This window comes from Megachile rotundata, chromosome 2 (genome assembly GCF_050947335.1).
Source record: "Megachile rotundata isolate GNS110a chromosome 2, iyMegRotu1, whole genome shotgun sequence".
Taxonomy (NCBI): Eukaryota; Metazoa; Arthropoda; class Insecta; order Hymenoptera; family Megachilidae; genus Megachile; species Megachile rotundata.
Genome location: NC_134984.1, coordinates 10748421 through 10763704, shown reverse-complemented (window position 1 = coordinate 10763704; position 15284 = coordinate 10748421). Strand labels below are relative to the sequence as shown.

General features: G+C 32.2%; 1 protein-coding gene across 4 annotated transcripts in view; it reads right to left on the bottom strand.

Annotated features, from left to right (window-relative positions):
• 5-HT7 (5-hydroxytryptamine receptor 7) overlaps positions 1-15284 on the bottom strand; it is a 270839-nt gene that overhangs the window by 152528 nt on the left and 103027 nt on the right. For 3 of the 4 annotated variants that reach the window (XR_013040476.1, XR_013040479.1, XM_003705650.3), the window contains exon 2: positions 12627-13036. The gene's annotated coding sequence lies outside the window, so the exon portion shown is untranslated. Of the gene's footprint in view, positions 1-12626; positions 13037-14220; positions 14334-15284 lie in introns of those variants that run through there. The other variant, XM_076539716.1, reaches the window with a different exon arrangement.

Genomic DNA, 15284 nt, shown 5'->3' with positions numbered 1-15284 from the left:
TAATAATCTTGTATTATCTCATTTAAGATATCTTAAGGAGTATAAACTCTGGTATTAAGCTTCATGTTCCAACGTCACTATATTTTTAGATTCAATAAAATATTTAATAGAATCTCATGCGATTTGATGTCTCTCCAGTTTTAGGTAAAGGTGCATAAATATCCCTAATTCGCAAACAGAACGTTCGAGTACCAAAAATAATCAAGAAACACTTTCCACAATGACATTTTCTCCACAGAATATTAATTTACGTTAACGCGGCAATGTTACGGATATTACGTTCGTATGATCATGATCTTCAAAGGAACTTCAGTTCAAAGGTTCAATGCAGTTAATTGCTAGGGCATACCGATAGCACGCTTTTGCCCTTAAAGGCATTAAATAACAACGGAAACGTCTACAAAAATAAAATTAAACGTTTCGTGACATTTCAAAAATGATTTGCGTAGAGCATCGTTATAAACAATTTAATAGAACGATGTGGATAAATGAAGCAATGCTAGTCAGTTTTAATTTAAGTACTTTTGTTTGTGGTTGCAGGAAAGACATATTCGATTTCAATTGCATTCAGGTTTTTGTTGTTTTGTTAAATTTTTATGTGACTACTGATTACTTCTCTTTTATGGTAAAAAGTTATAGATTGCAGACAGAAAATAATTTTTGCTGAAATTATATTTATCAAATGGATTTTTAGGTTAGGTCAAAAAAAGTTTCAAAACCAACTGATCAAGAAAGTGATCATAGCAAGTTCGAAGACGAACCAAATGATTGAAAAAGTGATCTCAGCAAGTTTGAAAACGAAAATGATTAAAAAACTGATCGCAGCAAGTTTCGAACACAGGGTTTCACCACCGTAAGTCACAAAGCTCATTTCGAATCCGTAGTAAACACGAACAAATATCGAATGAGCTTTTAGTTGAAGTTGCCTCGGTCTAAACGGATACAAGAACGTTCTGAACGAGGTTCAGCTGTTTTAGCCACTGTAGTCTAACATGTATGATTAAACTTTGAGCGAACTTCTGACGCGATACAAGCTGCTGCACACCGGAAGTGCTATCCACCCATCTTATGAGATGAAGTTCGCGTAAAAATTTCTTTAACAGCGAGTGCTTCCGAACTTTTTATCATGTGGATGTTGTTCGAACTGTTTTGTTGCCGGGAAACTGAAATTAAACCATCTATCAAAATAATGCGAGACGAGTTTAAAACTATCGGTAAAATGGTTAGCTGTTTCGTTGATTTTAAAGGTGTTGGAGAACGGAACGGTTCGTAATAAAAAACCCTATCAATTTCTGTCGGATTCTTATTAATTTTTGCTCCTTTAAATTTTTTCTAACAGGACAATTGTATTAATTTATGTTATAATGTTGTTATGAAAACATTAGCGATATGTCGAAAGTAGCTGTTTTTAATTAAAATTAAGGAGTCGTGAAAATAATGAAAATAATTTATGGTAAAATTCATTTCTTACTAGGTTTCTGATCAGGAAGGAAGGCACATGTGAGATGAAAAAAGGATTCGTGATAATTTCATCAAAACTATCGAAATTAATTTTTGACCCAATATTCACGATATCTCTATTAAAGTCTAATTTGTCGAAGAAGCTAATTTGGGAAAGAAATTTCTTCAAAGAGAATTGAAAGAGCATCGCAGGAACTGACATTAACGAAAACGGCAGAACTTATCGAAGTAAATTTCATCGGTCCTCGAAAATCGAAATAGCAAGATATTATTATCGGAAGTCAGAGAAGCCAGAAAGGCAGAGAAATGTCTTCGAAACGGTCTCCCGTTATTCCGTGTTCCCCTATTTCCTACGCTCCGCAGATTACTTCGGCGATATTCGGGCCGATCGATGGGAATGCACGCGAAACTTGCATTACGTGCCGCCATTGAAATAAGAGGAACTCACGTTACAACGACACGCTAAGCAGTTCTAACTAACGTTCAACCTTTCCCGCTTCTGAACGGAACTAAATCCGGCGAAAGTTCCGCGAAAGCGGCAACCACGAGCTTCGTCCCCACCGGATGGGATCAGATCGTGAGATTACTGTTTATAACTTACTTTAAAAAAGGCTAACCACGTGTTCCACTATGAAAACGGGACGATAGTAGTGGACGATAATTATCAGATCATCTCATAAATAATACCCTGTGTTTCATCGTACCCTGTGTTCCATGGGGCTTTACACTTTTACACTTTAGATTATCGTTGACCAACGTGATCGTTCAGAAGGACTATCTAAAATGATCATCTAAAGTGAACAATGTATGCGAAAGAAAAACTCAAAATGATTATCTGAAATAATCATCTAAAGCGAACGTATTCTAATGGTGGACAAAATGGTTATTAGAAGTGATCATGTAAGATGATTGGTCAAGGTGATCATTCAGGATGATCGTCTAATATGATCGTCTATAATGATTGTCTGAGATAATCGTATAAAGTGATCATACAGAATGATCATCCTAAATGACTTTTTGAAGTGACTATATAAGGTAACCATCCAAAAATAATTAACTGAAGTCATCATATGAAGTGATCATACAAAGTGATCATACACAATGATCATCCTAAGTGACTTTTTAAAGCGATCATATGAAGTAACCATCCAAAAATAATTATCTAATGTGATCATACAAAGTGATCAAACACAATGATCATCCTAAATGATCATCCTACGTGGCTTTTTAAAGTGATCATATGAAGTAACCATTCAAAAATAATTATCTAATGTGATCATACAAAGTGATCAAACACAATGATCATCCTAAGTGATCATCTTAAATGACTTTTTGAAGTGACCATATAAAATAACCATCCAAAAATAATTATCTAAAGTGATCATACAAAGTGATCATCCACAATGATCATCTTAAGTGATCATCCAAAATGACTGTTTAAAGTGAGCATATAAAGTAATCACCTAACATAGTTATCTGAGGTGATTATGCGAAGTGATCATATGCAGTGATCATCCTAAGTAACTTTCTAAAGTGATTACATAAAATAATCACCCAAAATAATTGTGACGTGATCATACAAAGTGATCATACACAATGATCATTCTAAGTGACCATCCTAAGTGACTGTTTAAAATGATCCTACAAAGTAATCACCCAAAATAATAATCTAAGATGACCTGTCAAACTGGACATCCAGAGTGATTAATACAAGACAATTGTAGAAAGCCATCATACAATGTGGTCAACCAACATTATCACTCGAAGTGATCATCCTAAGTGATCGCCTTAAGTGATCATTTAAAGAGATCATTCTAACTGATTATTCAAAACGATCATCCAAACTGACCATCCAAAATAATCATATAGAGTGATCAATCAGAATATTCTTGCAAAGTAATCAATATGAGGTAGTTATAGAAAGCTATTTTGTAAGTGATCATTCTAAGTGATCATCCTTAATAGTCGCCCTAACTGATCATTCTGAACAATCATCATAACTTATCATTTAAAGTGATTTGATGTAAATGGGTCATGCATAATAATCATGCAAGGTGATCATCCTGAGTGGTCATCCTAACTGATCATTGAAATTGATCACCCTGAATGAACATCAACTGATCATTCAGAGGGGTCATTTCAAATAATTATCCAAGAAGAATGAACCAAAGTGATCGTCTAAAATAATCATTCAAAATGCTCACCTAAAGTAACTAATCCAAAATCATTATAAGAAACGATTAATCAAGGTGACGATTTGAAGTGTTCGATTCAGGATAGTCATAAAAGACAAGGTAGCCATTCATGGTACCTAAAGCGTTAAATTGATCACCTCAAGTATTCGAATCAAGGTAATTACAAAAAATGATCGCTCATTATGTTCATCTGAAATGATCAATCCAAAATCATAAAAAGTGACCGTACCATTCTTCAAAATTAGTTGAAAAATAATACTTTTCTAAAAACTTTTTGAGCGAAGTTCCAGCAATGAATCGTAATAACATTTTCCCTTGCAGGAACCTTTTATTCAGAGATTTGATGCATAATTTTGCTCGCAAAGCAAGCAGTTCCATTGTCATGTACCCATCCAGCGGTACAAGGGGTCTTAACTCAACAGCAAGATTAATTATTTTATATTCCTCCGTTTCTTTTCCTATGTCGCATACATTTTCATTAAAGCATGGCCCCGTAAAATATCGCTTTACGCGAGTGCATGGTGAATGAGTAATGGGCGTTCGTGCTTTATTCATTTTCGTGAGTCGTGTAACCGCAACGCTTGTCGCGGCTTAAACGTTTCAAATAAATATACCGTATTTTCTGATTTATCGAGAACCCTCGCATCGTGTGCTGAGTCAATAAGCTTTCTGCTCTTGGACTGTAAAGTAATATCTACGTTCGAGAATATTTTGTCCTGGCGTTTCTCACGGACAGGGTTTAAAATGTCAAACTGAAAGTTCACCGTTCGATAAGTTTTATTAATCTTAGCTATAGTTCGCGGTTTATGTCGGGTACTTGACCTCAATAAGGTTCAAGCTGTAGGTCTTTCGAATACTGTTTAATGTTCATTAATACAAGAATAGTTTGTTAACAAATATGTACAGGAGAAAATGATGAAACAACGTTATTTATTTGTATAACTAAACTGTTGTTAAAATGTCTGTCATTTGGTGAGATAGAAAATGATGCTCCATCCACCTCATTTTTAATTTAATAGTAAACGTAAAAATAAGTAGTGCATTGTAAAAATAAGTTTGCCCGTAGTAAAATAAAAACCACCCCTGGGATTTGCATAAAATGGAATTACCTGATTAAAAAATTTCTAAAAACTTGAAACTTCAAAAACTTCCACCTATAAGGTATTTAAGAAAGCTTCCAAGCTTCCACCCAACCGCTACAATTCGTTAATAATTCAACCCGAAATCCGCATAATCTGCAAACTAATTACCCCAAAATTTTACATCGATCTAATACCCCAGAATATTAAATCTACACTGCGTTTTCATCAAACGTACTCACAGTACACAATGAATAATTTTGCAGAAGCCGCAGCCAATTTCTTGAACGCCGGCTCGAAAAGACCACGGCCATGAATAGATATCAACCCTGATGAACACCGAATCTAAACTACCCTCCTCGCAATCTCTGGAAACACGGACCAAAGGTTCAACTGGTCGTTCTTCTTCCTTTCTCCGGCCACAATTCAGACAGCACGTGAGCATACCCGACGGAGGGTAATTTTTGCGAACAGTTACCACAACCTGGTGGCACGTAGTTCTACTAGTAAGCGATCTTGTGTCTGGCGTCAGGGAGCACTTAACTCTTAATGTATCTGCGGCTCGTGGGCGTGCTGTTTGGAGAATCGAGTCGAGAACGAGCCTCGTCTAGCTCCGATACCGCCTCTATATGGTAAACAAACTGGAGAAGCTTTTAAGAAAGTACTGGAAGGTCTACCATGGAGTGACGAGATAAAGTGGATGGTGTGAAAATGGGAACACCCGGATGAATGAACGATTCATGGCTTGGTGGTTAAATAATTGGGGGAAGTTGTCAAAGGTGAAGTTTGGAATGTTTTGATTCGAGGAATTTAGATATTTGCGGAGGGTGGTGGAAGTGGGAATGGAATTTAGGAATGTGAATATGAGTGGTTGATTAATTGGAAGTATGGAATGAGGAAGTGTGGAAGTGAAAGACGAATTTCTGCAACAACGTGTAGAAGGAATTTTACAATTATATAAATACTATTATATGAAAAGTATAATCATACCATATAAAATATTACGTTCGAACATGAAGATTATTTGATATGTCTAGATAGTTACAAGAAAAACATAATCATATCAAATATCATCATATTCGAATAGGAAGGTTATTTGATATATTCAGATACAATTACATGGAAAACATAATCATATCAGATTTCATTTTATTCGAACATAAAGGTTATTTGATACGTTCAGACACAGTTACAAAAAAAAACATAATCATATCAAATATCATTCCATTCGAACATTAAGGTTATTTGATATATTCATATACAATCACATGAAAAGCATAATCATATCAAATAACATGATATCAAATATCCTTCGTGTTCGAATTAATGACATTTGATATGATTATGTTTTTCTTGTAATGATATCTGAACATAATGGTATTCGATGTGATTATATTTTTTATACACATAATTGTATTTCAACACAATAGTATTTGATATAACTATATTTTTAATATATATTTATCTGAAAATATGATGATATAAAATAATATAATGATACTTGATATAATACTATTTCAATATTATAATACTTGACATAATGCTACTTCCACATGGTATAAAAAATAATTATATCTGATATAATGTTATTTGAACAATATTATTTTACATTTCTATAACAACTTGTGGAAGGAATTTTAGAACTGGAGAATTTGAGAATTCTAAAACATTACATTTCACGATTTGTAAAATTGAATTAGAAATTTTAAGATATATAATTTACAGGATGTGTCGAATTGAAAATATGGAAAATAAATAAGGAAATGTGGAAATTTGGAAATTAGAAAGCATTGAAATTTGAGAAATTGAAAATAGAAAAATCTAGAAATTTAACGATTGAAATTTTGAAACTTGAAGATTAAAAATTTGAAACTAAGGAAATATGCAAATTCGTAAATCAAGGAATATGCAAATTTGTGAATCAAGGAATATGCAAATTCGTAAATCAAGGAATATGCAAATTTGTAAATCAAGGAATATGTAAATTTCTAAATCAAGAAGTATGCAAATTTGTAAATAAGAAAATATGAAAATTTGGAAATAGGAAACTTAAAGATTTGAAAATTTAGCAAGATGATAAGTTGGAAATTTGAGAACTTATAATTTGAATCAATTTTCTTAAATCAAGCCTTAAAAGCCTTCTAATGTTACCATTTCATAATTATTTAATTAAATTCATAGTGTGTCGATTACCGATAACTGACATGGTGGCGGACGTGTTAATTACTTGGTAATTATATAGAATAGAATCGATTGATTGACCTTGCTAATTTCACCGACCGAGATAGTATATTATGAAGGTTAATTTCCTGAGTAATTACATATAATTACCGGTCAGTTAACTTGAAAGATAACGTAAACACCTTCAATACTCTCCCCTATATTTGCAGATTTCCCACAGTACAAAACTATAATATCTCAACTAACATCTTCAAATACCATTTTACAAACACAGAAAATTTGTCCATTTACTAATTTCAATTTTAATAAATTTATTAATCATTTGTCTTTATGTATAAAAGTACAGTTATTCGAAAATATTCGAATTATAATCAAATATTATTATTGTCCATAATAATTATTATAATTTATTATTATTGTCAATATTAATTATTATAATTTATTATTATTGTCAATATTAATTATTACAATTATTATTATTATTATAAATATTAATTATTGTCAATAACAATAAAAGAATACTAATATTATAAAAATAATAATTTTAAAGTTCATTAAACTGTTCAAGGTATAAACCTTAAAGTAATTAACTTGCAAGAAAAGTAGCAAGCTGTCAAGGAGAAAAATGCTTTCGAGCGTAAAGGGTTAGAATCGAATCACAAGAGCGTACAAATTTTTCATCAAACAAAGAAAATGACAAAGTGGTTGGCTGTGCACGCGCATGCACGATTCGTGGTCATGATCGAAGGTGTTCCGTGACTCGACCGCGTTAATTAACGCTTTTACAGCCCTTAGGTTCAAGCTTCACTGGAATTGCTACCGGGTTTTCCTACATAAACCTCGTACGACACCTCGAAAGAACACGATCGTGACGATTCCATTCGTAGAATTATTATTCGAGCATGAAGTCGAACACCGAGAGCAGTTATTCCTCTTTTTCGAGCTTTAGGTAAAACACTTATCTCCTTCGTTTTGTCGTGAAATCGATTACATAGAGTGTATTGTAATTGACTATATTTCAGAATTCGTATAATCGGTTTAAGATGGGATTTATTATAAATTATATGGTGAGGGAGAGTTGAATATGATAATGGAATAGATTGGAATTGCATTGATAGTTTCACTGTTGTTGGGAAACTTTGATTCTGCATTTATAAATACAGAAATTAATTGCAAACTTATAATTTAAAAATTTGAAAATTTCTAAACACATAAGTATATGAATTCTCGGTTTCTAAAATCTGCAGTTGTAAAACTACAAATTCTCAATTTTCAAATTAACAGATTGTTCAATTATTGAATTATAATTCGACAAATTATTAAGTTATTTGGATATCAAATTTCTGAATCATTAAATTATTCGATTATAAAATTATCGAAATATTGAATTATTAAATTGATGAATTACTGAATTGTTGAATTATTGAATTACTGAATTACTGAATTACTGAATTACTGAATTACTGAATTACTGAATCATTGAATCATTGAATCATTGAATTACTGAATTACTGAATTACTGAATTACTGAATTACTGAATTACTGAATTACTGAATTACTGAATTATTGAATTATTGAATTACTGTATTACTGAATTATTGAATTACTGTATTACTGAATTATTGAATTACTGTATTACTGACTTACTGAATTATTGAATTATTGAATTATTGAATTATTGAATTATTGAATTATTGAATTATTGAATTATTGAATTATTGAATTATTGAATTATTGAATTATTGAATTATTGAAGTATCGAATGATCAGATTATCGAATTTCAGTATTGTAGAATTATTGAAGTATCGAATGATCAAATTGTCCAATTTCAGTATTATAGAATTATTGAATTATCAAATTATCGAATTAGCCAATTATCCAACTTCTGAATTATCGAAGCACTGAATGATCAAATTACCGAATTATCGAATTATTGAACTATCAAGTTTTCAAGCCTCCAAATTTCTAAATACCCCAATACTAAAATTTCACAAATTTCTAAGTCATCAAATTGTCAGACTCCCATATAAAAAAATTTCTAAATTTTCATGTCTCCATTTTCCAATATTCTTAACATTTTCTGAATTTCCGAGTTTGCAAATAACTAAAATCACAAACTAAAAAATCAGAAAATATTTTCATCCAAAAACTAATATGCGGTCTCAACATTTTCTATTATCGCCATTATTTCCCTTGGGAACGTACAAAATGTAATCTTCCTTGATTACATTATAGGTACGTAGATTCGTTAATACAAAATGGAGTCCCTGTTGTCTACATATATATTGATTCGTTAATACAAAATGCTGACTCTCTTGATTATTCGAACGTAGATTTATTAATACAAAATGGAATTCCTATTGACTACGCATATGTTAATTCAAAAATACAAAATGGAATTCCTATCGACTACGCATATGTTAATTCAAAAATACAAAATGGAATTCCTATTGACTACGCATATGTTAATACGATAATACAAAATGGTGTCTCTCTTCCTTTACTTTGTGTCGAGCTCATGCGCCACCTCAAGAGTTGACATCTATCTCTAAATTCGTTAATATAAAATGAAATCAAACTTCATAACACATATGTTATGTATGTAAATTCGTTAGCATAGAATGAAGACTTTGTTGACTATACATTGTACAGATTTGTTAATACAAATTGTATTCTCTTGAAGCTAATGTTAAACACTTTTACATGGAAAAACATGTTTACTTTCTACAGAAAAATTTTTCCGCCTCGAGCTGCTTGATAGAAAAGTGTCCTGAATTCTTATAGAGAAAACTTTCATGAGAGTTATGAATTCTTACATGGGACAACTTTTATTCCCTTAGGATGTTCGAGGATGAAACTTGCAACATCGTGGTATCGTTGCAGGAGAAATAGGTTTCTCTTGAATTGCAAAGAATCGGCAGAATAATTCATCCTTTCTGGATTTAATGAATTAATTGCTTTCGTGAATGACAGGAGCATTGTGGAAAGTTGTTTTATTACTTTCAATGAATTTGTATGAATGTTATTGTGTTGGAGGAATTAAAAGGTTATGGGTTTGAAAATTTGGAAATTTGGGAATTTGGGGATTTAGGGATTTAGGGATTTAGGGATTTAGGGATTTGGGAATTTAGGAATTTGGGGACTTGGGAATTTGGGGATTTGGGAATTTGGGGATTTGGGGATTTGGGGATTTGGGGATTTGGGGATTTGGGGATTTAAGAATTTAGGAATTTAGGAATTTAGAAATTTGGGAATTTGGGGATTTAGGAATTTAGGAATTTAGGAATGTGGAAATTTAGAAATTTGGGAATTCGGGGATTCGGGGATTTGGGGATTTGAGGATTTTGGGATGTGAAGATTTATGGGTTTGGAGATTTGCAGATTCAGGAATTTAAGAACTTAGTTATTTGGGGATTTGGGTGTTAACAAGTTAGAGTATTTGGAAATAGGTGATTTGGGAGTGTGGAAATTTTTTAATTTTGCTATTTTGATATTTAGAATCTAGAATTTGGGAATTTGAGAATGTCAAGATTTTGGGATATGGATATTTGGAAATTTGAGAATTTGTAAACTTGAAATTTGAGAACTTTGGAATATTGAAATGTTACACTTCATGAATTCAAGAATTTCTAAATTTGGAAATTTGGAAGTTTGTAAATTTGTGAATTTGAGAACTTCAGAATTTAAGGATTTCGAATGTCTAAATTTATGTTTCTGGAAATTGGGGATTTAGAATTTGTAAACTTAGGATTTTGGGAAATTTTTAATTTGGTAATTTAAGAATTTAGAAATTTTAAAATGTTTAAATCTCGAAATTCAAAAATTCTAAAGCCCCCAAATTTACGTACTAAATTCCCCAAAGTCGAACATAGGCAATGTAAGATCTTCCCCCACAATTCCTATCTCAAAGCAATCCCACATCACACTAGAATATAAAATAATCCACATTTTTCAAATTCTAATTTTTTCCCCCATTTCTTAACCGCAAAGTAACTTTTCGAGTACTAAATAAGTTGATGGAATTTCACGAAATTGCGTTCAAGCAGCTCTCGTAGCTGTTCACCGTATCAGCTAAGCAGGAGCCCTATAATTTCGCTAGTAAGTCGGTCAGTTGCGATTCAACTGATACTCGCATGGACAGAGTATATCTTGTTCGCAAGATTACGTGCTCGTTGGGTTATCGAACGTGTGATTTAAGGCCGCACGTACGCCAACATTCTTCGAGAAATCGAAATTCTCTCCTCTCTAAGATACACTTGATTTAACGTTTCCTCTGAAAAATCTATCCAATCGATTCTACAGATGTTGTAGAACGAATCAATTTTTCAATAAACTTGCCGATAATGGACATTTATTTACACCTTGGACGTTCAAATTACATGGTGTATTTGATGTAATTGCAGAAAATACAATTATATCGAGTATCACTATGTTCAAATGCGATTATATAAGAAATAGAGTGATATTAAATAACATTATTTTCAGAATTACATGAAGAACATAATCATATCAAGATTCATTATATAATGAAGAGATATTTGAACAGGAAGGTTATTTGATCTGTTCAGATACAATTACATGAAAAACAATCATATCAAATTTCATTATATTCGAGCAGGAAGGTAATTTGATATGTTCAGATAGAATTACATGAAAAACATAATCATATCAAATTTCATTATATTCGAGCAGAAAAGTTATTTGATATGTTCAGATAAAATTACATGAAAAACATAATCATATCAAATTTCATTATATTCGAGCAGGAAGGTAATTTGATATGTTTAGATACAATTACATGAAAAACATAATCATATCAAATTTCATTATATTTAAGTAGGAAGGTTATTTGATATTCTCAGATACAATTACATGAAAAACAATCATATCAAATTTCATTATATTCGAGCAGGAAGGTAATTTGATATTCTCAGATACAATTACATGAAAAACATAATCATATCAAATTTCATTATATTCGAGCAGAAAAGTTATTTGATATGCTCAGATAAAATTACATGAAAAACATAATCATATCGAATTTCATTATATTCGAGCAGGAAAGTTATTTGATATGCTCAGATAGAATTACATGAAAAATATAATCATATCAAGTTTCGTTGTATCAAATATCCTTCGTGTTCGAATGTAATGATATTAGATATGTACTTTTTATATGATTGCATTTGAACATAGTGGTATTCGATGTGATTGTATTTTTGACATAATTGCGTTTGAACATAACGGTATATGAAATGACTATATTTTTTATGTAATTTTAGCTCAACATAATTGTATTCGACACGATACTATGTTTTATATGTATAATAATATTTACAGAAAATGATATGTGAATATAATAATATCTGATAAAATGGTATTTAAAAATAATTGTACTTGACAAATGCTACTTTGACCAAAGCATCCCTTCATTTTTACCTCCAATCAAATTACACAAACAGATCCGTAACCTTTATCTCCTATTGTTTCAATACAATTACATCAGACAATCGTACACTCACCCGTCAAAATTTCTTTTTGATCACAAATTGTATAATAAATGTAGCAATACGTAGCATCACGTTCAACAATGAATTTTCGTCTCTTTTCGACACACGGCGAATTACAGAGAGGAAATTCCGAACAGCCCCTGTATTTCGTGCGGAGCACGTTCGAACGAAGCTTCGACAGAGAAATTTCCAACTTACCCATAATTCGTGACAGTAGATTGACATTCTCGGCATGTGTCCCGCGGCGCTATCGAACTACCACGACTACGAAGATCCCGCATCTAATCGATCCTGCCCGCTCGATTTTGCTTCATGACAAGGGCGAATTCCATCTAACCTACGACTCCCCAAATTTACATGTCCCGCGGTTTCACACCTCTTCGATCCTCTTCGACAACTATCCTCACCGAAGAAACACGAATTCAGTGTCGATTACGCGTCGCCATTTATCAACGACTCTTCACTTTTTCCTCGACGAGTTTTTTCCTCTTCGATAAAAATTGTGTTCTTTTTCCTTGATGAAATATTCAAGTTTGATCGGTTCGGAGATATCGGTGTTTAAAATGTAGAGTGAAGGGGTTGGAGCGGGATCGATGCCTGGAGAATATCTGAAAGTATAAAAATATTGTTTCTGAATATTCTGGAATAGAAGAGTAATCGAAGACGAATGAGATCGTTACTTGGGTAGGCCGATATTTACGAGCGGAATATGGAATATGTATAAGGGGAAAAGATCGAATGTTATCGTATTAAATCGAGAGGGTGGAATCAATCTACCTCCCTGAAATTTGTAGCTATCCAAGAATTAGTTTGGAGAAATATGGAGGTCCAAGATACGGGAAAATATTTTACGCATTCAGATATTAAGGCAGAACATTATTTATTTTTATGAAATTATTTGAGATTGAAATTAGTTATTTTTAATAAAAATGAAGTGGTCAGTTGTGAAGTATGTACTTTTTTTATTGAGCTTTTCTTACGCGATTTTTTAATTTTTATAAAATTAAATGTTGTAAATATTGTTGCATTTTTAGTTTTAATTGTTACATTATTTAGTTGGTACATTTTGGTTGAGCTGTGTGAAATAATGATACATTTTGTGAAAAAAAAAAACAAAGGAATAAATCAAAGTATATCGCTGCCAGAATATTTGCAATCTTTCGACATTTCCCAAAAAGTGCGTACGAAGAACCAGAATTTTGAAACATATAGAAAAAAGAACGATAGAATCTGTTTCAAAAATTCGACACATCCGGTCGCAAAGGAAAAAAAAGGATAAAAGTTTTATGAAATGAACCAGTCAGTAATCTGATCGAGGGAGGTGGACCAGTATTTCGCGATAGCTCGAGGCTTGCTTTAGCACACAGTTAAATCGAATTGCAACGGGCCGTAATTTATAATTGAATCTCCATTAAAAGCAGAGCACCCTGGAGCTTTTTGTGTTTCGCGTCTATTTGTACGTGAAATTTCTCGCCTCGTGTTCAGAAATGTGACGCGATTCGGCGAATGATTAAATTGAACGTGGTCGTTGAAACGACGACTTCGATCTATCGCCGAAATATAATATTTTTGGCTGAAATGTCGGAATCAAAGCCAGTGGTCTTATTACGATAATCGCGATCGCTTAACCTCTTCGTTATTATTTAAATGGAGCAGGTGTAAAACGTTTTTAATACTCACAAAATGAAGCTTGGAAGATTTATGATACACTGATGTGATCATAATACAAATAGATTATTGAGACAGATATACGTAAACAGATATACAGACATAGATAAATAAGGGTATTTACTCTTTCAATTTTTCGTTTTAATCTGGTGTCTGAAGGTTAGGTTTTTATGAAATTTTTTTCTGTGTGAATAATTAATTTAACTGAATTTGCAGGGATCACATGTGATCATCCTGACCGTCAACATTCTAATCCACTACCTTCAAGTGTCATATTGCTGTAAATTTTCTTCTGTTTGTAAAAGGAAATAGGAAAAACTGATTTAAAGAGTGAATGTAGCGATATATAAATGTAGCAAGGTAAGAGTATGAAAAAGTACATATGTGAAAAAGCACATATGTGGAAAAGTATATATGTGGAAAACTACATATGCGGAAAAGTACATATATGGAAAAGTATATATGTGGAAAACTACATATGTGGAAAACTACATATGTGGAAAACTACATATGTGGAAAACTACATATGTGGCAAAGTACATATGTGGCAAAGTACATATGCGAAAAAGTACATATGTGGAATAGTACATATATGGCAAAGTACATATGTGGCAAAGTACATATGTGGAAAAGTACATGTATGGAAAAGTACGTATGTGGAAAAGGACATATATGGAAAAGTACGTATGTGGCAAAGTACATATGTGGAAAAATACATATATGGAAAAGTACGTATGTGGAAAAGTACATACGTGACAAAGAATGAATGTGACAAACTACAAATATGGGACAGTACAAACCTAGCAAAGTACGAATGTGGGACAGTACACATGTGGGATGGTACAAACACCGCAAGGGACGAATTTGGCATAGTACAAACATGTCAATGTGCACATGTGTCAAAGTACGAATGTGCCAAAGTGCAAATGTAGCAAAGAACAAATATAAGACAGTACAAGTGTGGAACAGTACAAATGTGGAACAGCACAAATATGATACAGTAAAGAAATACATAAATATACAACTCTGCAAAGTTGTTCCATCAAAATCGTTTAAAGTTCATTATTTATAAATCTCAGTTAATAATTGAGTCCTTCACTGACACAGTTAACAGAAACTATATTGACTTCCATTAAATCGAAGATGAATAATGGGTAACTGAGATTGCCAACCTCAGAAGATGTATTA